This window comes from Patella vulgata, chromosome 5 (assembly GCF_932274485.2).
Source record: "Patella vulgata chromosome 5, xgPatVulg1.2, whole genome shotgun sequence".
Taxonomy (NCBI): Eukaryota; Metazoa; Mollusca; class Gastropoda; family Patellidae; genus Patella; species Patella vulgata.
In genome coordinates, this window is record NC_065883.2 from 40,298,617 (window position 1) to 40,312,909 (window position 14,293).

At 34.5% G+C, this 14,293-nt stretch overlaps 1 protein-coding gene across 4 annotated transcripts in view; it reads right to left on the minus strand.

The window, feature by feature from the left end:
* Positions 1-14,293, minus strand: part of LOC126820651 (methionine--tRNA ligase, cytoplasmic) — a 299,938-nt gene that overhangs the window by 184,955 nt on the left and 100,690 nt on the right. The window lies entirely within an intron of this gene.

The window sequence follows — 14,293 nt, forward strand, 5'->3', positions numbered from 1 at the left end:
TTATAGGCCTATTTAAATAGAATTTTAATATCTTTAATTATTTTATATTTTAAAAATGAAAGCCTACATTAATTAATAGAACAAAAATCATAAAAGCACACGGCGAGTCAACGTTGGAGCCAAAAGGTATTTTATCTTGAAAAACAACCAACGGCTCAAATCTGTTTATTGGAAAACGTTATATGCCTATTTGAAATTCAATTTTAATATTCTTAAATTATTATTTTATATTTTATTAATGAAAGCTTACTTTATTAACATAACATAAATAAGAGAAGCACACAGTAATAAGCTCTAGAAGACAAAGGAATTTTTCTTTGGGAGAAAAAATAAATCATGTTGATGTTGAGTAAAATAGGCCTTATCCAAAAAAAGGTGTGGCACTTTGACATTTTCAAATGGCCCATTTTAAGGTGTATGGAAATTACATTTCAAATCTAGGAATGAAAACAACAAGTATTTGGTGGAATAGTTTCAAAGTTAATAAAACCTCTTTAAAAATCGACAATAATTTACGGCCTTAAATAGACCAATTCGTAAACCGTCACAAATGCCGTCTCTCGTCTCAGTCTCACTTCTTTCATTCCGGGCCGTACCACGCTTTATGTATGTTTTAAAAATATGAATCATGTTTTATAAATTCCCGAAACACACACACAACTAACATATTATGATTGTATGTGATAATTCTCAGTAGTTTTGTTACCGAAAATACAATAAAACTACGAAATTAAAGACATTTACTATTTAGTCCATCAATATAGATATCGTAACGTCGTTGAGCGAACTGTCAGTGTGTGTTTATTACAGACAATTCCAAAGATGCATTGCGCGTCGCAGTGTTTCTATTGGCCGTAATGCGGGTCGCCACTCTAGTGTATTTTTACTCTGTGGTTCACAACCTTGATTTACCAGATGTTTACACTATTTGCGTACGAGGGACAGCCATTTTGTTCAGCAGTTTTGTCCCGATTTTCACGAAATTCGATGACAACAAACATTATGGTGTAACGGTGATATATTCAAACGTTTTTTTAAATCGAATAATAATTGTGACCTCTAGAGAGAGAGAGAGAGAGAAATGGGGTTTAACGTCCACTCGACACAAACTAGGTCATTTTGGGACTAACATATGGTTTAATTTTATTTCAATAATTCGCTTGCGCGTAGGGGTCTTTAGCAGTGGGAGGAAACCGGAGAAAACCCACGAGGTTGGACAGGCGACCCTACTCCTTGTCACGTACAACCTGGGATTCGAAACCACGCCAGTCGACTCAATGACAGACTATATGATACAGCGCGCGCACGCTAACCATTCAGACATCCAACCCCCCGTGACCTCTAGAGGGACCACAAGCTAAAAACGCTATTATTAGTACAACCAGAGTCCATAATTCAGGAAGATGCATTTCGTTATGCGCAAAAATTGAAAGGAACCAAGATCTTTGGGTTATAAACATACATTCCAAGTTTCATCAAAATTGGATCAAAATTGTGGCCTCTAGAGGGTCCACAACTTTGATATACCAGATGTTTACATTATTTGGGTACGAGGGGCGGCCATTTTGTCTGGCAATTTTCATGAAACTCAACCTCAGATAGAGTGGTTCAATGGTCAATTAATTTTCCTTATATAAACATACGCAGTTATCTGCCTGACTGCATCGTCTGTGAGATTTTCTGAAGTGAGCAAAATGTTGTCCCGCGCACGTGAATTTGGATGTCGCAGCAAATATACGTCACAAATAGCATTCCATGTGGTATTATACAAACATGTATTGGTATATAAAGCCAAGTAAAAATACACTCATTACGCTCTTCAACTTTCATGTTTATTTAATAGCGAACGTGAGCAAAAATTTCGATTGCACTCTTTGAATTAATTTTTGATTTTGGCGATTTCGGTACAGAGCTAGCTGTAATAGCTTCGTTTCATTTTTAACTTTTAAAACCATGAGCATGGCAAGATAAACTCATTACAACATTTTGGGATTTACTTTTATTTAGTGGTTACAACCTTCGTTTATGTGGCGCTCTATTTACTTTAGGAAATAAATATTTGCTAGCTCTAAATACGCAGAACTATTTGAGACCGGAAAATAACCGAAACAAACTTTTTTATTGGTGGTCTTTATTTTCCAGACACTTTTCAATAACTTGGTGTAAATTATTTTCATAATCATAGTATCTTATTTAATTATTCTGTAGCCATAAAACTTGATCGACGGACTTAGTTTTTTTTTCTAGATCTGAGACTGAGCCCTGCAAGATGACGTCCACCGATGATTTGCTATCAATCAAGCATTGCATTGGACAAGTACCCCTATTATTTGAGCACTGTAACCAAACTACCTATGGCAAAAATCACAAATAGGCTTATACTATTACTAGGCATTGTTAATAAATTCCTGACAACTACGGAGCAACTGTCTATCATAACTGCTGACGACTGTGTGACGTTTGGTGACAATTACATTCAAAATAGACTGGTCAGACTGAAGACAAAGACTAGGAAGCTGGGTAAAAGTAAGGCCAAGTCCAATAAATGTATGAGAGAGAAAGAGAGAAATGGGGTTTAACGTCCACTCGACACAAACTAGGTCATTTCGGGACTAACATATGGTTTAATTTTATTTACACAATTCGCTTGCGCGTAGGGGTCTTTAGCAGTGGGAGGAAACCGGAGGACCCGGAGAAAACCCACAAGGTTGGACAGGCGACCCCACTCCTTGCCACGTACAACCGGGGATTAGAAACCACGCCAGTCGACTCAATGACAGACTTTATGATACAGCCCGCACACGCTAACCATTCAGCCATCCAACCTCCCAAATAAATGTATGAAATCATAAGACGATTTTCTTGACACCCCATATTTCCCGGGATAGCGGACGAAACTCCATCGGCAGATACCAGTGAAATTAATTTAATAAATAGAGAGACTCAGACATCTGCCGATGCGACCTTGACTGATTTAAATAGGAAAAATAGGTATTTGCCGGCCGCAAATTCCGGCGATTGTCAAAAGGTCATAAAAGCACAATCGCCCAGTTAAAAAATCGACTTCGGAAGACTAAAAAAGAAATGATTCGCGTGAAGGCTAATAATGAAAATAAAAAACAATTGGCAGGTATAAAAAAAACGATTGCAAGTCCAAACCTTTTGTATGATGTCGAAAATCAAAGATACACAGCAGAATGCCATATTTTGGTCATGGAACTTAAAAATCTAAATGTTTTGAATGGTAACGTAGCAGGGGTTATAATTACACTCCTTCAAAATCTACAGTTCAAAGAATATCATGTAAGCGTGTCTGTGTATCTTTAAATCATATTTCGGATACCTTAAAGTCGACAAAAAATACCTCCCTTTATACAGACGAAACTACAAAATTTGGCTCTAAATTCTGCACATACGCAATAACTGCTGACTCGATACATACACCATTTATTCTTGGTCTATGTGTAATGGCTGATAAATCTGCGCAAACTACATTAACGGAAATTTTGGCAGATCTCGACGAAATTGCTGGACCATTTAGTAAATCCGTTATTTCTAAATTAAAAATGCCATGTCAGACAGAGCTAGCACCGAAAAGCTTTTTAATTCTTTACTTACACAATACGGAGGCAGTATTTGCACTAAATTGGTAGAAAACTGGTCAGATTTATCAGATTCAGAGCGAAATATTCATATGAATATTAATCATTTCATTTGTGGTCTTTATTTATTAACTAGTTTATCCTACAATGTGTTCTTTTTTCATAACAAACATCATACGGCACAATATAGTTATTTATCTGTGGGACAAGAAATTAAGTCATAAATTAATAGTTTTATAGAGGTCTTTATCCCTCACTCTCCGTATTGCATGCCATTATATTTTCCTCGTACTTTATCCGACAATTTATTTTTCATAACAAACATCATACTGCACAATGTCTATTTATCTTTGGGACTAACATTATTAGATTTATAGACGTCTCTCTCCCTCTCTCTTTCGGTTCCTCTGTGTAACATGCCATTATAAACAGACCCGGTGTCTGTGGGTATACATAAATGAAAGCTCTCGCAAACGCATTCTTAACCGTTATGTTGACGTCATACTCCCGGAAATAAATTTAGATCGAGGCTAAATGATAGATTGTACGAAGCGAGGCTGCTGTTGAGTGAAGCCGCATGTCAGTCAATTTGACTGAAAGTTTGATATATACGGCCTTGATATTATGTTTAGTTGTGGTTAAAATACGAGTTTGGATGTCGGTATTATACGCTCTTTTGTCACTTGCGTTTACAGAAAAATTATAATAATTGATAAACATCGCAGCTAACATCACCCCAGTTGAATTGCAGCTCCATTGGATCACTGTTCGGGGGTTACGTAGGCCTACCAGTTACAGTAGAAGAAAGAGTACACGCAGGCTAACAAGAAGTCAGCTATAATTATGCCTCATTGATTTGGTCCATTCCTTTCAAACTTTCGCTTCTTATCTATATATGAAAAGTCTTATTTTTAATTTGTAGTAAAAATAAATGTGATACAAATTGAATTGCAACGCCGTCTCAAACCACAGCCATTGAAAACGTTACTTGATAATCGAGATTATGTAGGTGGAGTTAACGCCTGTCAATCAAACGATTGTATATTCTCGGAAACGGTGAAGGGAGAGTTGACTCCTATTTCTAGTCAAAAATTACAATGGTGATAACTTTGTTCAGAATAAAGTAATTTGACTGAAATTTTCAATATATTCTTCTTTCATCATCTATTTTTGAACTGTTATTGCAAGAATGGCCAAATCTCTATTAAAATCTCCTATAATGTATCTTTAATAGAGGACATGGTTTTCATAAACACAACCAAAATAAAACATGTGATTCCAAAGTATTTTAGAAAGTAAAAAAAAAACCAGCGGCTGCCAGGCAGGATACGCCTATATTTTGCAAGAGATGGATAGAGAACAAGCTAAAAACAAAAATGATTTTTTGTACAATCAGGGGCCATAATCCAGAAAGTTATGGTCTGAAATGTGCAAATATCAAAAAGACTCAGATTTTTGAAATATAAAGATATGTTTTAAGTTTTATTAAAACCAGATAAAAATTCTGACCTCTAGAGGGTCCATAACCTTTGTATTACATACTTATACACAATTTGCATACAAAGAGCAGCATTTTGACGGGCACTTTCATTTCGATTTTCCTGAAATTCCAATTCAACCTTCATTATGGTGGAATGCTGATATATCTAAACTGTTTTTAAAATCGGAAAAAAAAATTGTGACCTCTAGAGATCCACAAGCTAAAAATGCGATTTTTCAACCATTCAGGGGCCATAATCCAGGAAGTTATGTTCGAATATGTATGTTTAATAATAATAATAATAATGGATTTCTATAGTCACTCGTATTCAAAAAGTTTGCTCACTGGTACCGTGTTAGTCTGTTACATTTACGACAGTTTCCCATCATCTGCACTGAATAGGTATGTTTTTAGCAAGGATTTGAATGTACATAATGATTTTGCATCCTTAATATGTGATGGTAGTTTGTTCCACAGTTTAGGAGCAGCAACAGAAAAAGTTCTGTCTCCACATTTCACGTAATTTGATCTCGGAATTTCCAATTGGATTTTGTTTGAAGAACGGGTTTCCCTTTGTGATGATTTTATGTGAAGTAGATCCTGGAGGTAGGTAGGACAGGTGGTGTTTGGCTGTAAACATTTGTAAGTTAATAAAAGTATTTTGTAATTAATGCGTTGATTGATAGGAAGCCAGTGTAAATCTTTCATTTCAGGTGTGATGTGCTCATATGGTTTCATTCTGGTAATAATATTTTGAATTCTTTGAAGACGTTGTAAAGTTGATGCAGGGATTAGAGTTACCTCCCCTGCACTTTAAAGCTGCATGGAAGAGCTGTCAGATTTTTGCAGTTTTCTCAACTATCTGGAATGTTTAACTTGTGAAATTGTGCACTGATATACATTCAAGTATTGTATGTGATTATGATGTTTCATTGGATTTAGCTGTGGAATGTGTATAGTACTGAAAATCAGGCATTTAGTGCATGTTCTGCTGTTTTTGATCAGAAAAATCTACTCACACTGAGAACTACTAAGTGGTTGATCTGTACGCAGCCCTTATATAAATCTCTGTTTGGCTTGTTATTTGTACGTCTATCGAAAGAAAATTAATTTCCCGACTATTACTCAGTATTACCCCGTTAAAACTGTAAATAAGGTGTGTTAATTAACAAGGGTGAAAAATGTCCGAGGGGTGAGTTAATTAACACTAGGGGTGAAAAACTGTACGACGGTGCGTTTTCTATAGAGGTGTGTTAATTAACCTACCGGTAAAAAATGAATTTCAATGGTGTGTATTGTTTAATTGGCGTGTTTTCTCGCTAGTTGCGATAACTGCACCAAAAGGAGTATAATCAAGGACCAATAGGCTTTATCTGACACGTACGTGTTAAATCAAAATTTGGGAAGTAAAACTGTTTTACCATGGGATTTATCATTCGACTGTGTGTTTTACGCAGGTCTTTGTATAATTAAAGACAGGTCTTTAGATAGGCGTGTGTGCTCGCTATGATCTACGTTTCTCTTATGCGTCTTTTGTATTGCGTACCATATATTATAAAGTTGCATTTAATGAAATGAAAATATGGACCATAATCTATCGTATAAGGAAAGGCGAATGCAATGTCGTCATTTATAAATACCCAGACATCAGCGCCCAATTTGAATATCCACGGGAATATAGAGAGTTAATCCAGCAAAAACTATTTTTTCTACAACCGAAATATATTTCTGCTTTATTACTAAAAAGACGCGCACTCACCGTTTCACATTTATCAAATTTATAAAAACGCGCCACCTTCAATAGCAATATCCACAAAACAGAAATCTCCATATTGATAACAAGCCAACAGTGAGGCTGATGTCCCCCGCCGAAATAGGAAAATAATTAGAGGACACATATAAATTTATCACAAATTATCTTTTACAAAGTATTGAACAATCAAACAGTATATCTTTACTTATAGTCTAAGCATACAATGTTTTTGATGGAATAATTATAGCATATTAAGGGGAAAACATGCTCTATGCCTACAGATCTAGAGTTTGGTTGTATCAACGGGTCTATTTTCCATCTTGCTGCAAGTTGTGCAAAGTTCACTGTTTTCTTTCTGTCATTAAATGTCAATTCATTATTGCATACTACATATTTAATTAATTTATAATAGTTTCTTTTTCAATTTGTTTTTTCCATTTATTTGTTTATTTACCTTGCCTATATTCATTGTATTGGATTGTATTGGAATTGCTCAATTGATGCTTTTATCAATACCTGGTTATAATATTATGACATGTAATGTGGCAAGTTGAGTCGGGACATGTAGGCTATAATGTAACCTAAATGTATACATAAGTGGATTTCGTTTCATTTTTTTCGAAAATATTGTACAGATAAAAGAGGAGGAATTACAGGGGTAATACATTGGAAAGCTTCTTCAAGAACTAAAGCATAAACTATATAAACGAGCTTATAAAAAGGAAAAGTTTGTATAAAGACGTTTCGTTTGCACAACTGGGTGATGATAAATCACGTTTTGTCTTTCTACCCTAAACAGAAAATGCTCATTATCGAACTGAGTCAAGATATTGATGTAATGAAACTATACACCAAGTTTCATCAATCTCACTTAATTAGAACTAAAGTTATCGTGTCCCAAAGCATCAACCAATCAAATTGCTTATCTCTGCTTACCCTAAGCGGAAAATGCTCATCTTCGAACTCCATCAAGGCATTGACCTAATCAACACATACACCAAGTTTGAACATTCTAGCTCAATTAGGAAGAGAGTTATCGTGCCCCAAAGTATCAACCAATCAAATTGCTTATCTCTGCTTACCCTAAGCGGAAAATGCTCATCTTCGAACTCCATCAAGGCATTGACCTAATAAACACATACACCAAGTTTGAACATTCTAGCTCAATTAGGAAGAGAGTTATCGTGCCCCAAAGTATCAACCAATCAAATTGCTTATCTCTGCTTACCCTAAGCGGAAAATGCTCATCTTCGAACTCCATCAAGGCATTGACCTAATAAACACATACACCAAGTTTGAACATTCTAGCTCAATTAAAAGTTATCGTGTCCCAAAGCATCAACCAATCAAATTGCTTATCTCTGCTTACCCTAAGCGGAAAATGCTCATCTTCGAACTCCATCAAGGCATTGACCTAATCAACACATACACAAAGTTTGAACATTCTAGCCCAATTAGGAAGAGAGTTATCGTGTCCCAAAGCATCAACCAATCAAATTGCTTATCTCTGCTTACCCTAAGCGGAAAATGCTCATCTTCGAACTCCATCAAGGCATTGACCTAATAAACACATACACCAAGTTTGAACATTCTAGCTCAATTAGGAAGAGAGTTATTGTGTCCCAAAAAGTGTGACGGACAGACAAACGGACGGACAGACGGACACGGACAGACAGACGGACAGACAGACAGACGGACGAACCCATTTTAATAGTCCCCTGCTTTCTTCGAAAGGCGGGGGACAAATACTATGACACAACCAACGGAACAGTGGTGATTCCCACACAAATGATATATTTAAACTAAAATTACTTTAGCTTTTCACTAAATTTACATCGCATACAATCCAACGATCCTCATTCCAGAACTTGTAACTTATAATAGCCGGTTTTTTTTTATGCCATAATAATTACAGAATTGTCCCATGATATAACATATCAAAGAAACATATACGCCCGTATTGTCACGTAATCATTTTTCGTGGCTTGTATTCTATTGTTACGACTATACCTGGCGTTTATACTGTGTACCATACCGTCACGCTAGTTATAGATGAAGTTGCATTTAATAAAAATAAAAATATTGACCTTAATCTATCGCACGAAATGCAATGTCGTCATTTATAGATATCGAACAGGTAGGCCAAATTTGCCGTATGTAAATATACCGATTCTCGTAAATATACTGATTCTCGTAAATAGTAAATATACTTCTCGTAAATATACTTAATCATGTCTTCCGACAAGTTATTATTTGTGTCTTCAAATTTGTACTATATAACCGGATTGCTGATCAAAAAAATAATATAATTCAAATGTCAACCCAACCATTTCAGACTTCGCGGTTCACGCATAGTCCGTGCATAGCACGGTGTCGGCAGTCTCCTTGATCAGGTAACAATTCTATTTATACATGTAAAGGCGTGCACGAGCTTATTCGCACGTATTGTAAAACTGTTCTGTTGCTTTATTTGAGAAGATACTGATATTAAACTATAAAATTTGTCAATTTTTTCTTTGAAAATTCTGATAAATCGGTAGCTTTTCGGGAAGCGTTGACCATATCGCGTGCACTGTGTGTGTATTGCATGTGTTTTTTATAATAGCTGAAAGAACATATAGCTCGTTAAAAATTCGAAACAAACAGCATTGTAATTTTATGCAAAAATACATTACCCTGTTCCCCAATCCAATTTGATTTGATTAAACTTCACATTTCATTTAGACCTTAGACAATTACGTTTCCAACTGGTACGGAGTAGTAATTCAAATTTATTATCATCATTGGAGAGATGTTTTTGCAAATAAAGGGGACAAAGCAATATTAATACTATAAATCGAAATTTTGTTACTGTTATACATATATAAAAGGACAATATTGGTGCCAGTCATTATCACATATGTGATCGAACTTGTTAAACACGCTCCAAATATTATTTTATCACAGAGATCATTGCCACGATAGATTTGTAATCAATGTTTCAACAATCGGAAGTGACAAACGCAAAAGGAAAACACGATTTATCCTTCTATAGAACTGACTGGAGTGACGAGTGATAACAGATGCATGGGCGATATTGATACACTATATATTATTATAGTGCGCCCTTCCATGTAACTTAATTGTTTAGGGACACTTTACAAAGTGACAATTTAATCATATTAAAAAAAAATCAAAATGATGGACATGTAGTGTCTATTAAAAGCCAGTTTAAATAACAGTGTTTTAAATAGTTTGTTTTAAAGAATATAGATATGTACAACATCTTAAACTAAATGGTTGGTTATTCCATAAAACAGATACGTCTGTATCAAGAGATAGTTTGTTACTGGTTGCAATAAATTTTACTATAAACGTTTCTATGTATTCATTCTATTTACATGCCATAAAAAGTTTTAGACATAAATTACCTTATTTTTCATATTGCACGATTTTTTAAGTTAGTGAAAACAGTCAATTAATAAATCTATAAATAAAATTAACAACCGTAATTCAGACAGCAACTTCTAATACACATTTTGGTTGAAATAAATGATCCATGTAGCTTGTTAATTAGTTTATTACTTTATGACCCCAATCAAGTATCAAAACACCACATTTTTTATGTAACACTTATGTAGTTCAACGTTTTCAAACATTCTGATCAATCAACCATAGCAAAAAGATGACAATACTTTCCCCCAGTTTGACTGTATATACAGGATACCAGTGCACTAATGTTGTATTTTAAAAAAAAAACGATTAGAAATATAGACAGTGTTATTTAAATGTTCACATCACATCCCAAGTATTTATATCGTCTAGTTCTATCGGGAGCAGATCTATCATTCAGTAATCATAAGTTTATGGACCTCTAAAATCTTCGCTGCATCCACGGCACAGATACAATACAATGCTGATTTTTATTTTTCATTTCGGCGCCAATGGCTCGGCCTTCAATGCATACTATCAATTAAAGGTCAATATTTGAACTTACGCGTTTAATCAAATGAAACAATGTCTAAAATGAGATCCCCTTCAATAACCAATTGTCATCTTGTAGTCTTGTATAGAGAGTATAATTTATATTGTACATATTTCATCTTTTTTTAGCAATTCAAATCACTCTTATTTACCAAATTTTATGTCGAATTACATGATAATCATACATACTCCCTCAATGTATATACATGTAAATTTCATTAACTTTTTATGTAATTTACAACCACTTTTTATATATTTTTCATCCACTTTTATAATGTATTTATTATGCTGACCGTAATGTATAATTTACATGCTTCTCGAAGGGGTGTTTTATGTAATAAAATCTATCTATCACGGTTGACCTCAATACTGATATGCAAATACATGTAGTTGATGTTTTTCGGCACCATAAATAATTTAGAAACTAATCGTTAATTTATTTTCGCTACTAAAAACTAAAAAACTCCAAATATTTGAAACATTGACGGTTATTTATTAGGGCTGTGTCGATACAGTCCATTTTCGATACGATACGTATTGACGATACGGCAAACCGATACGCGATAGGTATCGCGATAGGACAACACGAATTATGCCCAAAATAATCTGAAACTACATTCTGTTTCAAGACGTTTGAGATGGGTAAGCATCAGGGTCCTTAATTCATTTTGAAACGAACTGGCCAGAATTGGGTCAATATTGAGGTCCCGTAGGATATGGGTTAATTATAAGCTCCATTCCCTTTAATATAACTATACTTCAACAAAAATAATTCTTGGTAATTTGTTGTGGAGAATGTCGTATTTTAATATATGTGATTACCACACAAATAACGACAGGTACACCTTTTGAAAATTTTCCATATTTAATTCACGTACCATCTTGAAGTTCACGTCCGTAATATTCCAGAATAAATTATTTACTGTCTTCGTTTATTGAATTCGATGAAACATTCGCGTTTCATAAGTAGATGATCTAAAATATTAGCATTTTTCAACTATTGCCAGTATCAGAAAATGCTGTAGTCAAAATAAGCTAATACGGCACCATGGCATTTCTTCATAACACAATTTGTAGTCTTTGTCTATCTGGTAACTAGTTACGTAACTTGGCAAAAGTTTTTATTCATTCATCAATTCATAGACACACCGCACAATTGTCACGTGACAACCATACTTGAAATTGCTTTAAAATAAAAATTCATTACGATTATGATATAGCCTTCAATAAAAACAATATTTTTAAAATTAAGCCTTTGTCAGAATGTGTATAAAATAAAAAAACAATCATAACGGTAAGCGCTATTTAGAACTGGTTTATTGACCTAATTCCAAGCGATATGCCACGTGTCATTGGAATTCTACCAGTAAAATGTATCATTAAATGACTGTTTTTCGGTGTATTTGGTGTTCTATCAGGGGATTATATTCAATGAAGATTTACCTAACAACTGGTCAGTGAATCCATTAATGTATGATCCAGTTATTATTTTAATATCTGTCGGTACCTGGAATTCATACCGAGTGTGGAAGACGCTCGATTGGCAAACCATGCTGAGATCGTCTTCTTTCGCCACGTGGGTTTTGTGGTCTTTCTTAACTGAAGAATTTTTTAAACGATATATTACGTATCGATATAAATATCGCTGGAACGTATCGACACATATCCGTGTATCGATATATCGACACAGCCCTAGTATTTATCAGTTACATGTTGTTAGAGAAATGCGTGGTCTAACATATAAACGATAGATCAAGGTCCATATTTTTATTTCATTAAATGCAACTTTATAATATATGGTACGCAATACAAAATGTTGTATTTTAGCTTTACTGATGTCTTTGTTGTACATGTATTTGTTACGTTTCTCCTGATATATTTGATGATGGATTTCGAGTTTGGAACGCCTCCACGTCTTCTCAGCTTTCCTACACTCATGTTTCGCATTTTGGAGATCGGCTGTGAACCATTTGGTATCAGGTCTAACAAAGGTGCATGAACATCAAGTACACTTTCAATGGCATTGTTAAGGAAAGACCACTTTTCATTAAGTTCAGGAACTGATCCAAGTTGTTCGCTAATGTTCTGCAAATTGACGTCCTCTACAAACTGTTTGAGGTCAATATTACGACACTTCCTATAGAATAGTGTAGTTTGTTTAGGTTTAGATATATTAAATCAACAAAAATGCTGAAATGATCAGAAAAGCAGTGGTTCTTACTTGGATATTGCCGATACAAGTGCATGATGATTTAGAAATGACCAAGTCTAAAGTATGACCTTGCTTATGTGTTCGTTCCTTAAAATACATCTTTAAGTCGTAGGAATCGAGAAGGAGCTGGAATTGTTTTGAATGGTGATCATTTTTATTGTCCACATGAATGTTAAAGTCACCTAGAATGATGGGTTGATCAGATGTTATTAGTAGTCCTGAGATAAAGTCAAGGAATTCACTCTAGAAAAATTTGTTTTTGACTGATGGTGGAGGTCTGTAGATGATGACTAGGCCTGCTATTAAGGTTGACAATGAGGTCAATGTGTTCAAAACTAGAATAAGTGTCTTTAATCTGATCAGAACTTTGTGCAGAGCTAATTGCAAAACATTTGTTGTAAACTAATGCCAATGCCAATGTGATGATGATTTTCAGATTTTAGTTATTATATTATAGTTTCAGGGAACCAGTTCATTTACTGGCACAGTATCATTTTCATTCAGCCAAGTTTCAGTGATCACAAAAATATCAATGTTTTCATCTAGTATATATTGATTTAAAGGCAATGTTTTATTTCTCACAGATCTTGCATTCAAAAATAGTTTAAAAATTAAGTTACATTCATTTTGAATTGGTGCTGCCACCACTGCTCTCATGAAAGGTTACTCTCAGGATGCTACTAGAATCTTGGGCAGATGGAAAAGCAATGCGATTAGATCATATATAAAATTCCCCACCTTAGTTATGTAAGATGTTGGTATTGAGATGTGAACGACTGGAAAAAAGGACATTGCTAAAGCTGTGGTATCAGATGCTTAGTTTTAGTATATCCCAAGCAGGGGTGGGGATGTATTCTTTCTATTATATAATTTATATTGCATGTACATGTACATGTAGTACACTCTAATAATTGTTTTGCAGTTCTGTATATTATGTCTCATTTTTTTTTTAAAAAGGTTAGCTTAGGTTACCATTTCTTTCGATGGTTATGTTAATTGATAAGTATGTGCCTATTCTTCGAAAAATTCAGAATGTAGACTAACCTTTCTGTTAATTATTATCGCTTTATGTTATGTAAATTGTACCCATTCTTTGAATAATGCATAATGTAGACTAGCTTTTCTTTCAATCATTCTTGGTTGATATCATGTAAATATGTGTTCTTTCTCTGACAAATGCATAGCCTTGTCGAGCCTTTCCTTTGATTGTTCTTTTGTTAATATTGTGCATGGTCCTGTTTACGTGCAATGTGCACAAAGTAGGCAAGATTATGTTAATATTA